At 49.2% G+C, this 17,493-nt stretch overlaps 1 protein-coding gene across 8 annotated transcripts in view; it reads left to right on the top strand.

Moving 5' to 3' along the window:
- Kcnip3 (potassium voltage-gated channel interacting protein 3) overlaps window positions 1-17,493 on the top strand; it is a 72,991-nt gene that overhangs the window by 45,950 nt on the left and 9,548 nt on the right. The window lies entirely within an intron of this gene.

The raw sequence follows: 17,493 nt of genomic DNA, 5'->3' as shown, positions 1-17,493 counted from the left end.
TGAGGGAGCACACAGCTGGAGCCAGTGAGGCCTGAGAGGGGATCCTGTCATCCTTACAAACTGTAAAGCCTCTTAGCCATGTGGGGTTTCCGCTGCACCATCTATAAATAGGGGCTGATGATTTAACCCCTGCACCCCAGTGCTATGACAGGCTTTAAGGTCCGTGCCCTGCTCCCCAGGAACCATTGCTATCACCAGCACCCAGCAAGGGATGGTTACTAGAAATAACAGAGTGATTCAGGGTCGAGCACATTTCTCTTGTGTAGACAGCTTTCCCTCCCCCCCCTTCTTGGGTCAGAGCGGGGGAGTTGTAAGTTCTAGATGTTCTGTGGTGATGGGGAGTGGTGCCAGCTAAGGGCCTGAAGCGCCTTAGTGGCCAGCAGCGGCTAAGGGACTGTTTGTTGGGTGTGCTATGAGGAGCCCGAGTCCAGCCATCCCACTGGGTATGAGTTGTTCTGTATGCTGCCGGGGTGAAAAGCGGCTGGAGTTCCTGGGCCTTGGCCCCGCCACATGTGCGCATGTGCGCATGTGCAAACTGGCCATCTCTCTTGTCTTCTCTGAGCCTCCGTGGTTTTCACTTGTAAGAAACCAGAATTATGAGTCCTTTGGGACTTAGGGAACTGAAGAGCCTGGAGCTTTTCAGAGGCTTATGAAGGGGACCCTGTCTTGGCATTGGGACCAGGACCCTGCAGGGACTGGGCCGAGGGAGCAGCGTTTGTTCGAACTGGTTGCCTGGCACGTGGGTCCTGGGTCTGGCGAGTCCATAAAGCCCCTGCAGTTAAAGCAACATGGCAGGCAGGGGTGGTGGCGGCTTTCCCTGGCTGGCTGACGTCTAGTTCCACGGAGAGTCCCAAGTCTTGCCCCAGGCTCTTCACTGACCCTTGCTGGAGGATCAGTGGGAGGGTGCCGGGCGCCAGTTGCTGCGGCTCTGCCGTCTGTCTCTGAGGTACTGGTAATGTGACATTCTTCTTTGCCTTTTCCCTGCAGAAGCCTCAGCTCCCATACACCTGGGTCTCTCCGCAGCCCCACACTCACCATAAGGTGCTGGATGTCGGGGTTCCTTTGTGAGTTTGTGATTTGTCTCGGCCAGGTGCTAGCAGTGTGGGGGCGTGGCTGTGTGCTGCTTCGAGAGTTCCGGTGCCTGGCACCCATGCCTGTACCAGACAGCAGCTCGGTGGGGATTCTCTGAATCTGTGAGGGAATCTTTTCAATGAGGAGAGAAAACTGGGGCCTTCTATCTACCTCCAGCTCCAGCTGCCCCAGCCCCCAGCCTAAGGCTGGGTCTTGGGAGAGATACTGATGAGGTTGTTCATGAAGGGGCCTCTCGTTGCCAGGAGTGAGGTCTGCTGCTGAGTGGGCAGAGGCTGCGAGATGGTGTGTATCCAGGGTCGGTGGGGATAGGCGTGACGGGAAGGAGAGCAAGGGACATAGCGTAGGGGGCCTGGTCGGGTTCTATAGGGCATTTGTTGGTATTTGAGGGAGAGGTGTTAAATAGTGTCCGTCTAGGTAGCCCAGACAGACCCCAAACTTGTGATCTTCCTGGCCCCTCCCCTCTACCACTGGGATTACAGGTGTGTTGACTACCCTGGCTGGACGGGACCTTGGTTCTTGTTCATTGTACTATCCGAGGGGGCTTCAGAAAGCACACTTACTATGCCCACCCCAGGCATCAAAAGCCTGAGGCCTCTAGGCATGTTCCCTTTTAGGGATATTGGCCTTTTATTCTCAGAGAGGTCTGGAATCTCTGCGTGGAACTCCAACTCTGGACACCCAGGGGCCGGCAGGGCCGAACACACAGATGTAAGACCTTCAGGGATAAGCAAGCACTCAGGGCTTCTCAGTGTGTCCCCATGCCAGGAGCAGGGACACTCCCCAGGACTCATTAGAAATGAGCGTCCAGCCAGGCCTGTGTCTCAGCTTCTGGGGAGGCAAAGGCAGGAACATTGAGGACCGCCAAGGCTGCAGAATCAGTGGAAAGCCAGACTGGGCAGCTTGATGAGACCTGTCTCAAAATAAAGTTAAAAACAGGCTGAGGGTATACAACTCGATAGGAGAGTGTTTTGACTAGTGTGTGCAAGGCCCTGTGTTCAATCTCAAACACAACACAGACACAGACACACTTGTATCTTGAGGTCCTCCTAGACCTATGGTGTCTGGATGTGGGACCCAGCAGCTTGACTCTTATCCATCTCCAGAGATCACTGTGACATGCCCCAGTTTGAAGACACAGCTCTTGGGGGGCCTGGTCTTCTGTGGGGACGTTGACATCCATCCAGAGTCAAGGACATTTCCAGGTATAGGCAGATGCCTGGAACTTTAGCGAGACTCCTGGCTTCCCTGTCAGAAGCAGACAGAAGGAGGATTGGGACTCCAAGTGTACCCGGGGTCCTCCTGGAGGTATTTGCGGCCACCCTGGAGGGGGGCAACGAGACTGGGGGAAATGGGTAGATTCGAACTATGTCCAAGGCAGGGCTTCTAGAGCTTGCTATGAGAAGAGATGGTCAAGGGGTGGAAGGTAGGGCTACCCTTGGGGCATGAGGGTTGGAATACAGGGGGGAAGCTGCAGGTTTGTGGGGATGCTGTGTTTCCAACCAGACCTGGTAAGTTTGGGGGGGGAGCATATTTTTTATATCATAAATACCTGGAACCCTCAGAAGGTTATTGCTCTACAGTTCTGTAAGCCTTTCGGGTCTCCCTGCTAAGACGACACAGGTGTCCTGGGGGCTCTTGGGAATAATACTTGTGGGAGCCCACAGAGGTTTCCTAGTGAGATCTGAGCTTGCTTTACCAGCAGGGCTGCATAAGAGGATGACTGGACCACGGGTCTGGGTACCAGGTGTTTGGAAGGGTCTGCACCAGGCTGTATCTAGCAGGAGGAGGTCTTAGGCCTCAGCCCTTGGCATTGTTATAAAAATCCCTTTTGAATAAAATTCTGAGCCAGTGGATAAGGACCCAGGCCCTCCCGAGGCTATCCTGTGTGTCTGTCTTTTTCTCTCCTCTATCCTTCTATCTAAATCTCTTATCCCTCTCTCCTCCAGAGTACCCAGGTAAAGGTGTACTTTTACAAATACAAGTACAAATGCTCCCTTGCCTTTACCCGTTTCTTGGGGTGCCTCATTGGTCCATGGTCTCTCCTCCATTTCAGCAACACCAGACCGAGCCTTCTGTCTCGGCCTCTCTTCCAGTTTCCCTTCCACTTTATCCCGAGAGCCACCTGCATGATCCAGGGTGCATCCCGGCCTTAAGGTCAGCTGAGCAGCAACTTTAGTTAACTTCATCTGCGGCTGGAATCCCCCTTCTGCCGTGTGGCCAGATAAACCATGGGTTCCAGGCGTTGATCTTGGACCTATTTAGGGAGCCATTATTCTGCCTAGCACAAGGGTATGGTGGGAAAGACCCACATGGAATCATGAAGGAGGCAGAGGTTGCACCCATCTGCAGTGTGGCCTGAAGGGAGGTTTGCTATCAGCACGTGGTGAGGACACAGTGGTGTGAGACTAGAATATCACTAAGGATGTGGGGCAATAAGGAACCAGGTTCCAGGGCTGAGCTAATGCTGCCATTGACAGATTAGAGGAAAACAGTGCTCAGAGCAATGGAGGAGGCAGGGAGGTCAGACGCTGCTGACAAGGTGGGTATGGGGGGCCCCATGTACATCTGAGGCTCTCTGTCATCTGTGGATGACACCCCATCACCAGCTGGAGCACCTCCCATTGTCCCTGAGATGCTCAGCCCCCGCCTCCTCTGCCTTTCAGTCCTGGTCATCCTGTTGCCCGTTGGCCTAGCCAGAGAACTCTTGACTCTCAGCGGATGTCATCTATTGGCCAGACCAGTCCAGGAGAATAGGCGTCCTGGGGTGGAGTTGATACAGTCTCAGCACCTCACTGGAGATCCCTGACTGAAGAGGGGTGTGGCCTGTCCAGTCTGTGATTTGAGGATTTCCAGCAGTCTGTTTCCTAGACCTGGAACTCCAATCTGGGACCCACCACTTGGGTCAGTTGTGAGCTCCTGGAAATGTTTGGGCGTTAGAGCCTCCCAGCTGGCAGGAATTTGTTCTTGCTGGGGCATGAGGTGTATTCTAGCCAGCATAATGGAAATAAAATGAGAGCTCTGTGATCAAGCCAACAGAAGGGCCAAGCTGCAGAAGCCCTGAGGAGAGAGAGACTCCTCCCAGGAAGGGGAAGGAGAGGTGTTTCCCCTGCACCTGGAGCCCGATAGGTCCCAGAGAAACAGGACTCTCCGTGGACACTGCCATGGTCTAGTATGCACACCCCCATTCCACAGGAAGGCCTTCCTGTCAGGTATGAACCCAAGAGAGGGAAGATGTTGGACTAACACTGAGTGTCCAGAGCACACTCCTCCCAACCCCCTCCCACCCCCCCACGGCACTGTTTGGGCTGGGTATTTCTCTAGCTTCCAGGCCCTTCTGAACTACTTGGCTCATTAGCTTGCTGTGTGACTGTGCCTTTAACCTCAAGACTCAGTTTGCTGGTCTTTGAAATGGGAATCACAGGAGATTCTTTGCCTGTGTGGTTCACTGGGCTGCGGTGAGCTTTAAAATGTTTTGAAAGAGTGGAGGTGAGAACTCAGAGCCAGGGTCCCCGGGCCTTAAGCCTGGGGACGTGGGGGCAAGGTTGACAGAGCCTGACTCCCTGCCCTTTGTCCACCTCCATGGCCCAGGGCTTGGCGTTGATGCTGTGTCTCAGTTCAGACCTCCTAAGTTTTAGCAGCTGGTCCCCCTCCATGTTCCTCCCCGAGATTTGGCAGTGATACTGGCTTCCCGTCGAGTGAGGCCACTACATACCCTGCCACTCACAGGACAGACCCTCTGACCAGATGGCAGCAGGGTATAAGATGAGATGTGGTTCTAGAAAGAACGCTGGCCACTGCTCTCTGAGCAGCAGTGAGATGCTCCAATCTGAGCCAGCTCATCTGTAGAGAGGGCTTCAGAGAGGGGCATAGCTCCCCTGGGAATATCCCCGACCTTTCCTTCGCATGACCCCAGGGATTATGTTAAGAGGACACTACCTTCAAAGTTCCTGTGTTCCTGTCCACACACAGCTGTGGGCTCTCCACTAAGAGCCTCAGCCTGCCCAGGACCACCTGGCAAGCAGCAGGTGTTGAGTGGATTAGTTTAGAGTCTGCCACCAATAGCACAGTTCCACAGACCGGGGAAGTTATAAAGACAGAAGTCTGACTTTACCTGCTGTTCTGAACTTTCTAGGTTCAGGTCTGTCTAGTAATGGGTTCTCGCTGGGAGCATCCCCTGGGCAGTGCAAGGCATTATATGGAGAGAGTCAAGGAACTTACCTGTGTTTCTCTTTTAGTCTCTTCCTTACAAAGCCACCAAGATTCCATTATGAGGGTTCCATTCTGACCACCTTATCTAATACCAATCACCACCTAAAAATCTCCCTCTCAGAATACCCAGATTGGATTCAGTTCCTACTTTCTTACCATGGGCATTAAATTTCACCAGCAGAAGCCTGAAAATGATTAATGCAGTTTTGATGGGACCCTGGTTAGTTCCCAAAAGAATAGAAACAAACATAAGCCAGTCTGATTCTAATCTCTATGGCTTCCACCATGTCACGATGCATCCAGAAAGCCTTCACCAGGAGCCATCCCATTTAGATCCTTCAGTTACCAGAATTGGGAGCCAATAGATCTCTTCATCGAGTATCCAGTCTTGAGTACTCTGAATTTTTTTATTTTGAGTTTTCTTTTATATGTGTGGGTGTTGTGGTGGTTTGAATGGCAATGGTCCCCAGAGGCTCATATGTTTGAATACTTGGTCCCCAGTTGGTGGGACTGTTGGGGAAGGATTAGGAGGTGTGGCCTTATTGGAAGAGGTGTGTCACTGGGGGAAGGCTTTGAGGTTTCCAAACACTTGCACCACCATCACCCTCTCTCCTGCCTCTAACTTTTGGATCAAGATGTAAGCTCTTAGCTGTTCCTGACACCATGCCCTTGCTCCGCCATTACAGACTCTAACCTTAGACACCATTAGCCCCCAATAAACTCTTTCTTCCATATGTTGCCTTGGTCATGGTGTCTTACCCCAGCAATGGAAAACTAAGACAGCAGTTAGTACTAGGAAGTGGGCCATTGCTGGGACAGGCCTGACCGTGCTGTCTTTTGGAAGCATGTGGAAGACCTTGGGACTTTGGACTAGGAAAGCTGTTGTGTGCTATAAGCAGGGCTTAATGGGAAATCTTAGTAGGAGCATGGAAGGCAGTACAATGTGGGCTATGGAGGCCCAGCTCGAGAGGTTTCAGAGGGGAACAATATTAGCAACTGACTAGAAACTATTCTTGTGATATTTTGGCAAAGAATGTGGCTGATTTCTGCCTTTGTACTAAAAATCTGCCTGAGCAGGTGGATCTCTGAGTTCAAGGCCAGCCTGGTCTACAGGGCAAGTTCCAGGACAGTCAGGGATACACAGAGAAACCTGTCTTGAAAAAAATAAAAAACAGTCTTTCTGAGGCTGTTACTGATTTCCCTGGCAGAGGAGATTTCAGTACAGCCTAATGTTGGCTCTGTTGTGTGGTTATTAGTAATCATTGTTACAAAGGTCTACAGTGAAAAAGAGCAAGCAAGGCAAAAAGAAATACAAAACGTACAGTTTAAAGTGAAAAGGAGCAGCAGAAAATTTAATGTTGGAGTCAAGGCTTGTGCTGAAAGAGATTAGAAAATTAAAGAAAGGTTTGTTCCAAAATGGAATAAAGAGGAGGTGCCTTCAGAGACCCCGCCCAGCTAAGCTTCCAACCTGTGCAAAGGAAAGACCAAAAGTATTTTATGCTCCAAATACAAAACAGCAAAGGAAAGCTGCTGCAAATTTCGGGGACCAGGCTCTACCCTAAGTGGGCAGCCGCACTCGGCAGTGTCATCCTTGTGGTTCTGGATTTAGAGTCAAGAAGGACACATGAGTAAAGGGTTTGTGGAATCTTCCTCCACTGTTGCGTAGAGCTGCTGAGACCAGGCATGTGGCAGCAACCTGTGGTTCTCTTGGGAATGTTTCAACTGTCAAGAGATGGAGGCTAGTGGGAGGAAGCTGGGTCACTGGAAGCCCATAAGGGGACTATGTGTGAATGTCATTCCTTAGGAGCTGTTCACCCTGGGGAGATGGAGTCACTCACTGAACTTGGAGCTTGTCAATTCAGCAAGGCTGGCCAGCCAGTGAATTCCTTGAGATCCTCCTGTCTCAGCTTCCCCAGTACCTGAATTACAAGAAACCACCATAGCCAGCTTTTCTACAGGGGCATTGGGAATTGGATGCAGGTCCTCATGTCTGCATGGGAAGTACTTTATTGGCTGAGTTGCCTCCCCAGCCTCCTTGAGAGCCCAGATTCTTTTTCTCTATTCATATCCCAGCCCCAGTGAGAGGAGCAGGCTTTTGGGACCCTGTACTCTTGTGGTGATGTGCTAGGTGGACATTACTCCAAAACAAAAGGACCTGGAGATCGTGGACTGAACTATCTAAGACCCTGATGGAAACAAACTTTCCTTCCTGTAATCTGTTTACCTCAGGTATTTTGTTACAGTGATGGGAAGCTAACAAACTCAGAAATCTTCCTTAAGGTCCAGAGTTCCTTTACAGGTAAAAGAGACAACTCAGACTAAAGTGGAAGTCTTGCCCCGTGCCTCCTGTTCCCTCTACGGATGTCACTGGGACTCTTCTGTGGGACCACAGGGTCTAGGTCACAGGTGTGTCTAGCATTTTGACATTACAACATAATGTTGAGTTATAATAAGAAAAAAATTTAAAACTTCAAAAATCTCATGTTTTAAGTCAGTTTGCAATGTTTGTATTGGACTACATTCATAGTTATCCTCAAACTCATGTGCCCCATGGGTTGGTTGGGCTGGTGTAAAGTCACTGGTGTGGGACCATATTAAGGACTTTAGTGGTCCTGGGACATCCCAAAATAAGTGGAATTAAACTTTGTATCCAACAGTCTGGTGTGAGTGAGCCCAGGAGCTCTCCCCTTGACCACAGAGATGTTTTTAAAGTGCCGGATTCCATCTTAACTATGCCAGGTGTCCCTGGTGACTTGAGGGGACTCGTCTGTTCACTCTGGCCAGGCAATGTGACACAGTGGTGACTGTGGGATGCATGAGTGTGCTGCTGCACCCTGAGGGGCCCTAACTCAGCTGTACTGGGGAGGAGGTGGGGACAGAGTATCGGAAAGGTTGAGCTCACAGGGCCTGGAGCCGGTGAGTACAGCATTGCTTCTGGAGTCTTCTACAAAGAAGGAACTTTGGGGTCCTCAGCCCACTCTAGAGGAGGTTTAAGGGGGCAGTCTACTCTTGTTTCTGCCTCCTCTCATACTGTGGCAAGACGCAGGAGGCCTTCAGGGCAGCTGCTCGGAGGCGTCAGCCACAAGGAAGCTTTGGTGTGTTCAGCTACTGGAGCAGGCCAAGAAGGCCCCTTCCCTGGGCCCTGTGTAGGTCCCCTTAGTGAATCCAAGATCTAAGCCATGTTTCTCCAGCCCCTACAAGTGGGTCATGCACAGAGGGAGGCATGTGGAGTGCAGGGCAGGCCCCTGCTCTGTGCTGTTTGTGCACTGGTAAGAAAGCCCAGCTTGAATATGAGGGTGATTTGGCTGCAACATCTGCTACCCTATTGATTACCAGCATTGATTAGACTGACCTGGCTGGCTAGGCAGGTGCCCCTCCCTCCCTCCCTCCCTCCCTCCCTCCCTCCCAATTCTATGTGTCTCTCTGTGTGCTTGGCCTGAGAGGATAGCCTCAGACCAAATAGAGGAGGAATGATCTTTAGCTAAGGGCACACAAGTAGCCGCATTCATCTCTAGAACCTTCAAACAAGCTCTCAAAAAAACCCAGTCTGCAATGTTTCAGATGCCGATTCGGTCCCAGTGCCACGGGACTCCGGACTTTTTAAAACATGAAGAAAAGCTTCAGCCCTAGGGAAACTGGTGAAGTATTTGACCTGAAAACATGAGGCCCTGTTTTCAAATAATTCAGTTCCCTAACCCACAAAGCTCAGCAGTGTAGCATGAGTCCCAGTGCTGACACAGGAAGGTCCTTGAGGTTTACTGAGGCCTGCTGGGCAGAGGTAGAGATGCCAGCTGTCCTGGCGCTCTGGTCATCAGTGGATGCACTGATGGGCAGTGTGGGGGGAGACACTGGAGTTTGAACGACACAAAACCCATGTGGCTATATGCTTGTCCTTCTGAGTAACCCTAACCTCAAGGCTCTTCCTCCCCTACCCTGGCCCATCTAGTGGCTGGGAACTGCTTTTTTCTTCTTGACATTTCTTGTTTGGACCAAACATTTGGGGGGCACTCATCTAAATCACAGCAATGATATCCAGGATACCCTGTCTCCAAAGCTGGCCACATAGAGCATTAGGGCTTGGGTAGAGCATCCAGTCCATACACAGAAAGCAGAAATAGACATATGCCAGCAAGTCACAGCCAACCCAAGGTGTAAGACCGGGATGGGGTAGAGAGCAGTGGGGTCGTCCCCTCTGAGAAGGTGACTGGCATATGAGCAGAGGCCCAGTGGGGGTAGGGTGCCTGGTAGGTTTTATGGGCATGGGACAGTATAGCTGAGTGGAGAGGGGAGGGGAGAGAGATGTCAGAGGTGAAATCTGAGCTGGGGGTACTCAGAGGGGACACCAACTGATTTTGTAGTAGGCTTGAGGCAGGATAGGAACAAATGTGTTTCCAGAAGCTTCCTCTGGCATCCTAAGAAGAAGAAGAAGCTGCGTGGTCAAAGGCAGAGCAGCCTACCTAGAAAATGGTGGTTGGGATTCTGAAGAGAAGGAAAGGAGTCAGCCACGGCATGAGGATTTCTCTCTCTCTCTCTCTCTCTCTCTCTCTCTCTCTCTCTCCCTTTGTGTGTGTGTGTGTGTGTGTGTGTGTTTTCACATCTGGAGGACAATTTGCAGGAGTTAGTTTTTCCTTGCCTTGTGTGGGTCCAGACCTCTGCCCCAACTAGTGTTGATTTCAGATGTGCAGCGACATCACTGGTCCATTTCCATCTTCAATGTTAACTCTGTCACTTCCCTTTCACCCCTGGGTCTTTAGTCATCTGGCTGTGTGCTAGAATCCAGAGGTGTGTAGCTTTGCTCTCTGTATATGGATACCCAGTTTCTAATGCTCCCTACTAAACAAACTGTGAAATCCCCTTAACTCTTCGGAGCTCCCTGGGAAACTGGTGAGTGGGTTCACCCACATCACAGCCACACAGTGTTCTCTGTAGTGGCTGTGCAATACACAGATAGGGTAGATCTGTAATAGGAAAAACTCCTTACGCAGACTGAGTTTATCAAGGTTCTAGAAAAATCCAACTGGGTTTCAGTGTGTGTGTGTGTGTGTGTGTGTGTGTGTGTGTGTGTGTGTGTGTGTGTTTTTACACATACAACCTCAGATGTTATTCCTCAGGGGTCAGCCTTGTTTTTGAGATAGGGTTAGACTGGCTGGACAGGGGGTCCCAGGAATCCCGCTGTCTCCCCCTCCCAGCACTGGGGTTACAAGCGTGAGCCATCTCACTCGTCTCTTTATGCGGGGACTGGGGACAAAGCAGTCGTCACTTTACCAACTGAGGCATCTCCCCAGGACTTTTTGTTGGAATTCATTGACTATGCATGTATATGACTTGAAGGAGAAATGGCGTGTTTGTAATATTATCCATCTCTACAATATGATGTTACTATCGAGTGGCGCTATGCAGCATGGACGTTCATCTGTCTGTAGAGGTCCCTTAAGTCTCCCTTACTGCTTCACTGTCTTTGGGTTGTACTGCTTGTGTGGGTGTCACCTGTTGTTTTTAGTGTGTTTTCACGGTGGCTATTACTGGTGCAGAGAGCTGCTATTGACTTTTCATGAATTCATCTCCCCCTCTTCCTCCCCATCTTCTTCCTCCTCTTTCTCTTCCACCTTATCCTTCTCTTGACATGGGCTGACATAGCTCAGGTTGGCCTTGACTTTCTATGTAGCCAAGGCTGGTCCTGAGCTCCTAATCCTCCAGTCTCTGCCTCCCGCGTGCTGAGATCACAAGTGTACACCACCACATTTGGTTATCAGTAAGATTTTCATAAATTTTCCCTTCTTATAATCCCCAGATCTTAATTATCATACACTTAAAGAAAAAAATAAACCACAATGGAGTTGGCTAACATTTGGGTCATGGTCCTGTATCTGTCTTCTAGAGTGAAACAGCATCCGACTTCTCTCCTGATGTCGCTGTTACAAGGTTTGGAGACCAAGATTAACGTGTTGATGGGTGGTGTGAGGATCACTGGTGGTCCTTTGAACACTGACTGCTTGGCTTTTAAAGTGGCAGGGTCAGGGACACTTTGTCCCCTGCTGCTGGTTTCTCCAGACACAGTCTCACCGAGTAGCCCGAGCTAGCCCTGGACTCTCGGTCTTCCTGCTTGGCCCTCACAACCCTTCAGCCTCAGTCTGCACACTCTCCCACACATCACCATGCCTGGCTTTGTCATTTTAAAAAAGTGTTCATTTTCAACCTCTTCTCTCTCTCCTCCCTGTCCCTCACCTCCCCTCAGCCACCTGTTACTTCAGCTGCAGGGCATCTGGGCCCTTTTCTGGCCTCTGTGGGCACCTGCACACACATGGCACACACATGCACAGGCACATGGCAGATCGTCCCAGACCTGGTCTTCACAGACTTAGCTTTAGGCTTTGTCCATGAACATCTGCGTTTACTCTTCCTTAGACCTAAAACAGTGGTTCTCAATCTTCCTGATGCTGCGACCCTTTAATACAGTTCCTCATATTGTGGTGATCCCCCCAACCATAAAGTTGTTTTGTAGCTACTTTTTAAATATAATTTTGTTACCCTTATGAATTGTAATATAAATATCTGAATACAGGGTATCTGACCCACAGGTTGAGAACCACTGGTCTAGAGCAAATTGTCTTGAACTGGGGCTCACAGCTCATACTGGGTCATGTTACTAAATGTGGAGTTGAGAAAAAGCTGCCTCAGTTTAACATTTTGAGATGGCTTTGTGTTGCTATGGACAAATAGATCCTTGTTTGTTTTTAATAGAGAATATTGTTCTTTTATAATGAATGGGCCACATATCCATGCTTTTATTGACTGGGCGGCTTTCAGTTTTGTTGCTGAAAACATTAATAAGAATAAGGCTTCTTTGAATAGCCGTGCATAAGTCTCCCTGTAGACTTTGTGAATCCCCATTTACCCCATGTGATTATGGCCATAAGTTTGATAAGTGTTTCCTAAGAAATTGCCAAGCAGTGGCCCATTGAGTATACCATTTTATATACTTGCCATAACAGTACACAAGCTCCCAGGAGATTCACACCCTCACCATCATTCACCGCATCCATCTCATGGGCATGACAGATGATTGGACGAATCACCATTTACATTGGCTCATTTGCATTTCTTTGATTGATGGGTTGGTGCTGAGGGCAGCCCTTCTTGTACTGACCATTTATAGATCTTTCGGGGAAGGTGGAGTTATCAGTTATATTATCATTGACTTGCAGAACTTCGTTACATGTTCTGGAGATGAGCCCTCATCAGATATATGCACTAGAAATATGTTTTCCCAGCCTGTGATTTCCTACTGGATTTCTTAATGGCCTTATAGTTTTTTGTCTGTATTTATTTGTTTAATTGTTTCTTGAGCTCTACTCTTATTTTTCTCTGTCCATTATCACTTGTTGTTTTTGTTGTGTTTGTTGTGTTTGTTTGTTTGTTTGTTTTGAGACGGGGTCTGGAACTGTAGCCTAGTCTGGCTTTGAACTGGGGACTATCCCCTGCAACGGGCTCGAGTGTTAGGCTTACAGACTGTGAGTCACCAGGCCTGGCTCAGCTCAAGTGCTACTATATTTTTGTTAATGGCCCTTCTTCTGTTTACCTTGAATTTCTAAATTATTTCGTTATACGTGTGTGTGTGTGTGTGTGTGTGTGTGTGTGTGTGTGTGTGTGTGTGTGTTTTCTTGTGGGTACACATGCCATGGTGCGTGTAGAGAAGCCAGAGGACAATTGGTGGGAGTCAGTTCTCATCTTCCACTCTCTTTTCCTGTGCTCTGTGTACATCAGGACCGTACACAGGTTCGTGGCTTCCGGGCAGTTCTGTCTCCACCACCACCCTACCTCCTCATCATAGGAGCGCCAGAATTACAGAAGAACATTATACCACATCTGACTTTATATGTGGGTTCCCAGGAGCCAAATTTAGGTTGTCAGGTTTGCATTGCAAGTGCCTGTACCCAGGGGACCCCCTCACTGGCCCCACACATCTGTTTTTACCTTGAGAAGGAGCTCAGGTCCTCATGTTTTCACGGCAAGGGTTACCAACTGAGGTACCTTCCCAGCTCCTAAAAGGCTTCCGTGGAAGAGTCTGTATCACTGCTTTTCATCCAGCTCTCTTCTCCTCCTCCTGCTGCTCCTTTTCCTCCTCCTCTTTCTCCTCCTCTTTCTCCTCCTCCTCTCCTCCTCCTCCTCCTCCTCCTCCTCTTTTTCCTCCTTCTCCTCCTTCTTCTCATCTCCTCCTCCTCCTCCTTTTGGTTGTTGATTGATTTTTTTGTTTGGTTGTTTTTTTAGGCAGGATTTTCTGTGTAGTGTTGGCTGTCCTGGAACTAACTTTGTAGACCAGGATAGCCTTGAACTCCTTTCTCTTCCTCCTTCTCCTTCTGAGATAGAATTTTACTCTAACCTAGAATGGCCTGGAACTCTCATAGCAATCCTCCTGCCTCTGTCTCCTGAATGCTGGGATTACAGTCCTGAGCCACTGTACCTGGGTACCTATCTTCCCCCTCCTCCTCCTCCTCCTCCTCCTCTTCCTCTTCCTCTTCCTCTTCCTCCTCCTCCTCCTTTCTTCTTGGTTTTTCGAGACAGGGTTTCTCTGTGTAGTCCTAGCTGTCTTAGAACTCACTTTGTAGACCAGGCTGTCCTCGAACTCACAGAGATCCACCTGCCTCTGCCTCCCAAGTGCTGGGATTAAAGGCATGCGCCACCATGCCTGGCCTGATAGAAGAATTTAAGGGCTATGATATTCTCTCTGGGCACAACTTTACCCACACTTAGCAGATCTTGACAGCCCATGTCTTCACCACCACTCAGTTCAAACTTTGCCTTCTCTGATGTGTAGGCTCGTTACAAGTGTATTGTTTCATTTTCAAACACTTAAGGTTTTTCTAAACATTTATTTGGATTTTTAACTTATTACTGCTATGGTCAGATCCATTTTATGTACCAGTATCTGGTATATCCTGGCAACCACAGGGTAGGCTTTTGAAAAGAATGTATGTTCTACAATCTCTGTATAGTGTTCTATAAATATTAATTAGATGAAATTGGTTGATAGTGGCTTCTGAATCTTTTATATCTACTTGTGCCAGTTGCTGAAAAAGAATGTTTGTATCTTCAATTATGGTTGTGCTGTATCTGTTCCTTCCTGTGGTTCTGATTTTTTTATCTACTTATTTACTTTGCTTCAGATATTTAACAGCTATGTTTAAGTGATGCAATATATTCTGTATTGTTCTGTCCTGTCTTCAGGATAAAATAATCTTCTCATCATGGAATTTCTGAGGTTCTTATCCTTTCTCTCCTCTTTTATTCTAGCCCGGCCTGTGCTTCTGTATTCAGGATATCTTTTCTGTTGAAAGCATGTTACTGGGCATTTTTATAACCCAGTCTAAAAAGTCTCCCTCCTCGCGAAGGCAAGCCCCTTCCTTCCGGCATCCATGCTGCTCTGGGCAGCTCACACTGAAGGCTCCTCCCTGGGGTGTGTCCTCCACATCTGTCTGCCCATCCTGCTATGAGAGACAAAGATGTCTCTAGCTCCCCATCTGATTTGTTTGTTTGTTTGTTTGTTTTTCCAAGACAGGGTTTCTCTGTGTAGCTTTGCGCCTTTTCCTGGAACTCACTTGGTAGTCCAGGCTGGCCTCGAACTCACAGAGATCTGCCTTGCTCTGCCTCCCGAGTGCTGGGATTAAAGGCGTGTGCCACCACCGCCCGGCCCCCATCTCATTTTTAAAAAATGAAACAAACAAAAACCTCACTGTGGGGCTGGAGAGATGGCTCAGAGGTTAAGAGCACTGACTATTCTTCCAGAGGTCCTGAGTTTAATTCCCAGCAACCACATGGGTGGCTCACAGCCATCTGTAATGAGATCTGGTACCCTCTTCTGGCCTGCAGGGACACATGCAGTACAGAACATTGTATGCATAATAAATAAATCTTAAAAAAATAAATAAATAAATCTTAAAAAAAGAAAGAAAAGAAAAGAAAAAAGAAAGATTAAAAAAAAAAAAAAACCTCACTGTGCGGGGCTGGAGAGATGGCTCTGCAGTTAAGAGCACTGACTGTTCTTCCAGAGGACTTGGGTTCAATTCCCAGCACCCTCATGGACGTTTACAACTGTCTCTAACTCCAAGATCTGGCATGCTCACACAGACATACATGCAGGCAAAATACCAATGCAGATGAAATAAAAGTAAATAAATTATTTAAAAAAAAAAAACCTCACTGCTGCTGTGAGCATCCTTGTACAGGTGGCCCTGTCTGGAGACAAATCCTCTTGGGACACCAGCCAGAGTGGCATTGCAGGCCACATGTGGCTTGTCAGGGCTTCATTTGATAGGTAGCCAGATTTACCAGGAGTCCAGGGCTTGAGTACAGATTAGTGGTGGAATACTCACCCATTCAATGTTCACGCTGCATTCAGGTTCAGCATCACAAAAATGTTAAAAGCCTGGGATGTCCCTATGAAGATGGGAATGACCAGAGAGAAGGGGAAAGACATGGAGAAGAGAACTAGAAGGAGCGCCTGGGCTTGAGGACTGGGACCCACTGCCCACACGGGAGGGGTCACCTTAACTAGGGACAGGTGCCACATCATGGAGCAGGAGGGGAAATGTTGTTGTTGCTTTTACTCTTTGGGGGGGCCTGCCACCCAGCTTTCAAAAAAAAGTCTCACGGAGATGAATTCTTACTTATAAACACCACCCAGCCTTAGCTTGGCTTAGTTTCCAGCCAGCTTCCCTTCACTTAACTTACCCCGTCTATCTTTTGCCTCTTCCCGTTTTCTTACTTCTGTAAATCTTACTCTTACTCCACTGCTGGTTGTGTAGCTGGGTGGCTGGCCCCTGGAGTCCTCCTCCCTCTCTGGCTCCTCCTTTTCAATCCCTCTTCCCAGATTTCTTCTTCTATTTATCCACTCTGCCTGCCAGCCCCACCTATCCTTTCTCCTGCCTCACTATTGGCCGCTCAGCTCTTTATTAGACCATCAGGTGTTTTAGACAAGCAAAGTAACACAGCTTCACAGAGTTAAACAAATGCAACATAAACAAAAGTAACACCCCTTAAAATGATGCTCTATAACAGGGAAGCAGGCGGGTAGATGGTCTGGAAAGCACTTTGGGGAATTTGCCTTTGAGTACAGCCTCTAAATCAGTGGTTCTCAACTGGTGGGTCATGGCCCCTTTGGATGGAACCACCCTTTCACAGGGTCTCCTAAGACCATCTAAGACCATCCGAAAACAGATATTTACATTATGATTCATAACAGTAGCAAATTTATGGTTATAAAGCAGCAACAAAATGTTATGGTCGGGGGTCACCACAGCGTGAGGACCTGTGTTAAAGGGTCGAAGCGTTAGGAAGGTCGAGAGAGAACCGCTGCTCTCGATGAAGCAGAAGCCCAGAAACATAAGAGAAGGAAGAGGCAATAACGTCTTCACCTGGGACCAGGGTATGTGGTTGGCCAGGGAAACAGCGGGTGCTTCTGAGGCCAGGCTACCCCATGTGTGCCAGCCGCCCTGAGTGTGCAGGCCGCCCTGAGTGTGCAGGCCGCCCCGAGTGTGCCGGCCGCCCCACATGTGCAGGCTGCCCTGAGTGTGCAAGCTACCCCATGTGTGCAGGCCGCCCTGAGTGTGCAGGCTACCCCACATGTGCAGACTGACCCGAGTGTGCCAGCTGCCCCACGTGTGCCGGCTGCCCTGAGGCCCTCCAGGCAGGCTATATGTAGTTCCTGACCTACCGTTTTGGCAGAGACGTGATTGTAGTACACCCGTGATCTTCTACACCCGTGTCTGCGGATGACAAGCACTTTGAGAACTTGTTACCCACAAGGGGTGGGCACTTGCAGTTCTCCTGCCCAGAGCTTCTACTGTGCATTGTGAGCAAGATGCACGCCACTCCCGAGAAAATGTATGGGGGAGGGTCTGGTCGTTAGGAAATGTCACCGGAAGTCTCAGTCTACCCCCCAAGGCAGCCCTGGCACACATTCTGGTGTGTCGTTTTGTTCGTTTGACTGAACAGAAATGGAAATAAAGACCCTGCCCTATCCAGCAAGCTCCTCAGGCTGGGGTGGACCAAGGCTGGTGCCTTCCCCATTCCTGTGAGGTCAAGGAGGGCTACAGGAAGAGACAGTCTAAAAATGGTATCTTGCCGTGAGATCTCTCCCGTGTCTCCCTCCCACTCCCCTCTCCATCTGTGCGCCCGGCCATGCACAGCCAGCAT

The sequence above is a fragment of the Peromyscus leucopus genome, chromosome 4, assembly GCF_004664715.2.
Source record: "Peromyscus leucopus breed LL Stock chromosome 4, UCI_PerLeu_2.1, whole genome shotgun sequence".
Classification (NCBI taxonomy): domain Eukaryota; kingdom Metazoa; phylum Chordata; class Mammalia; order Rodentia; family Cricetidae; genus Peromyscus; species Peromyscus leucopus.
This window is presented reverse-complemented; position numbering and strand designations above follow the sequence as displayed.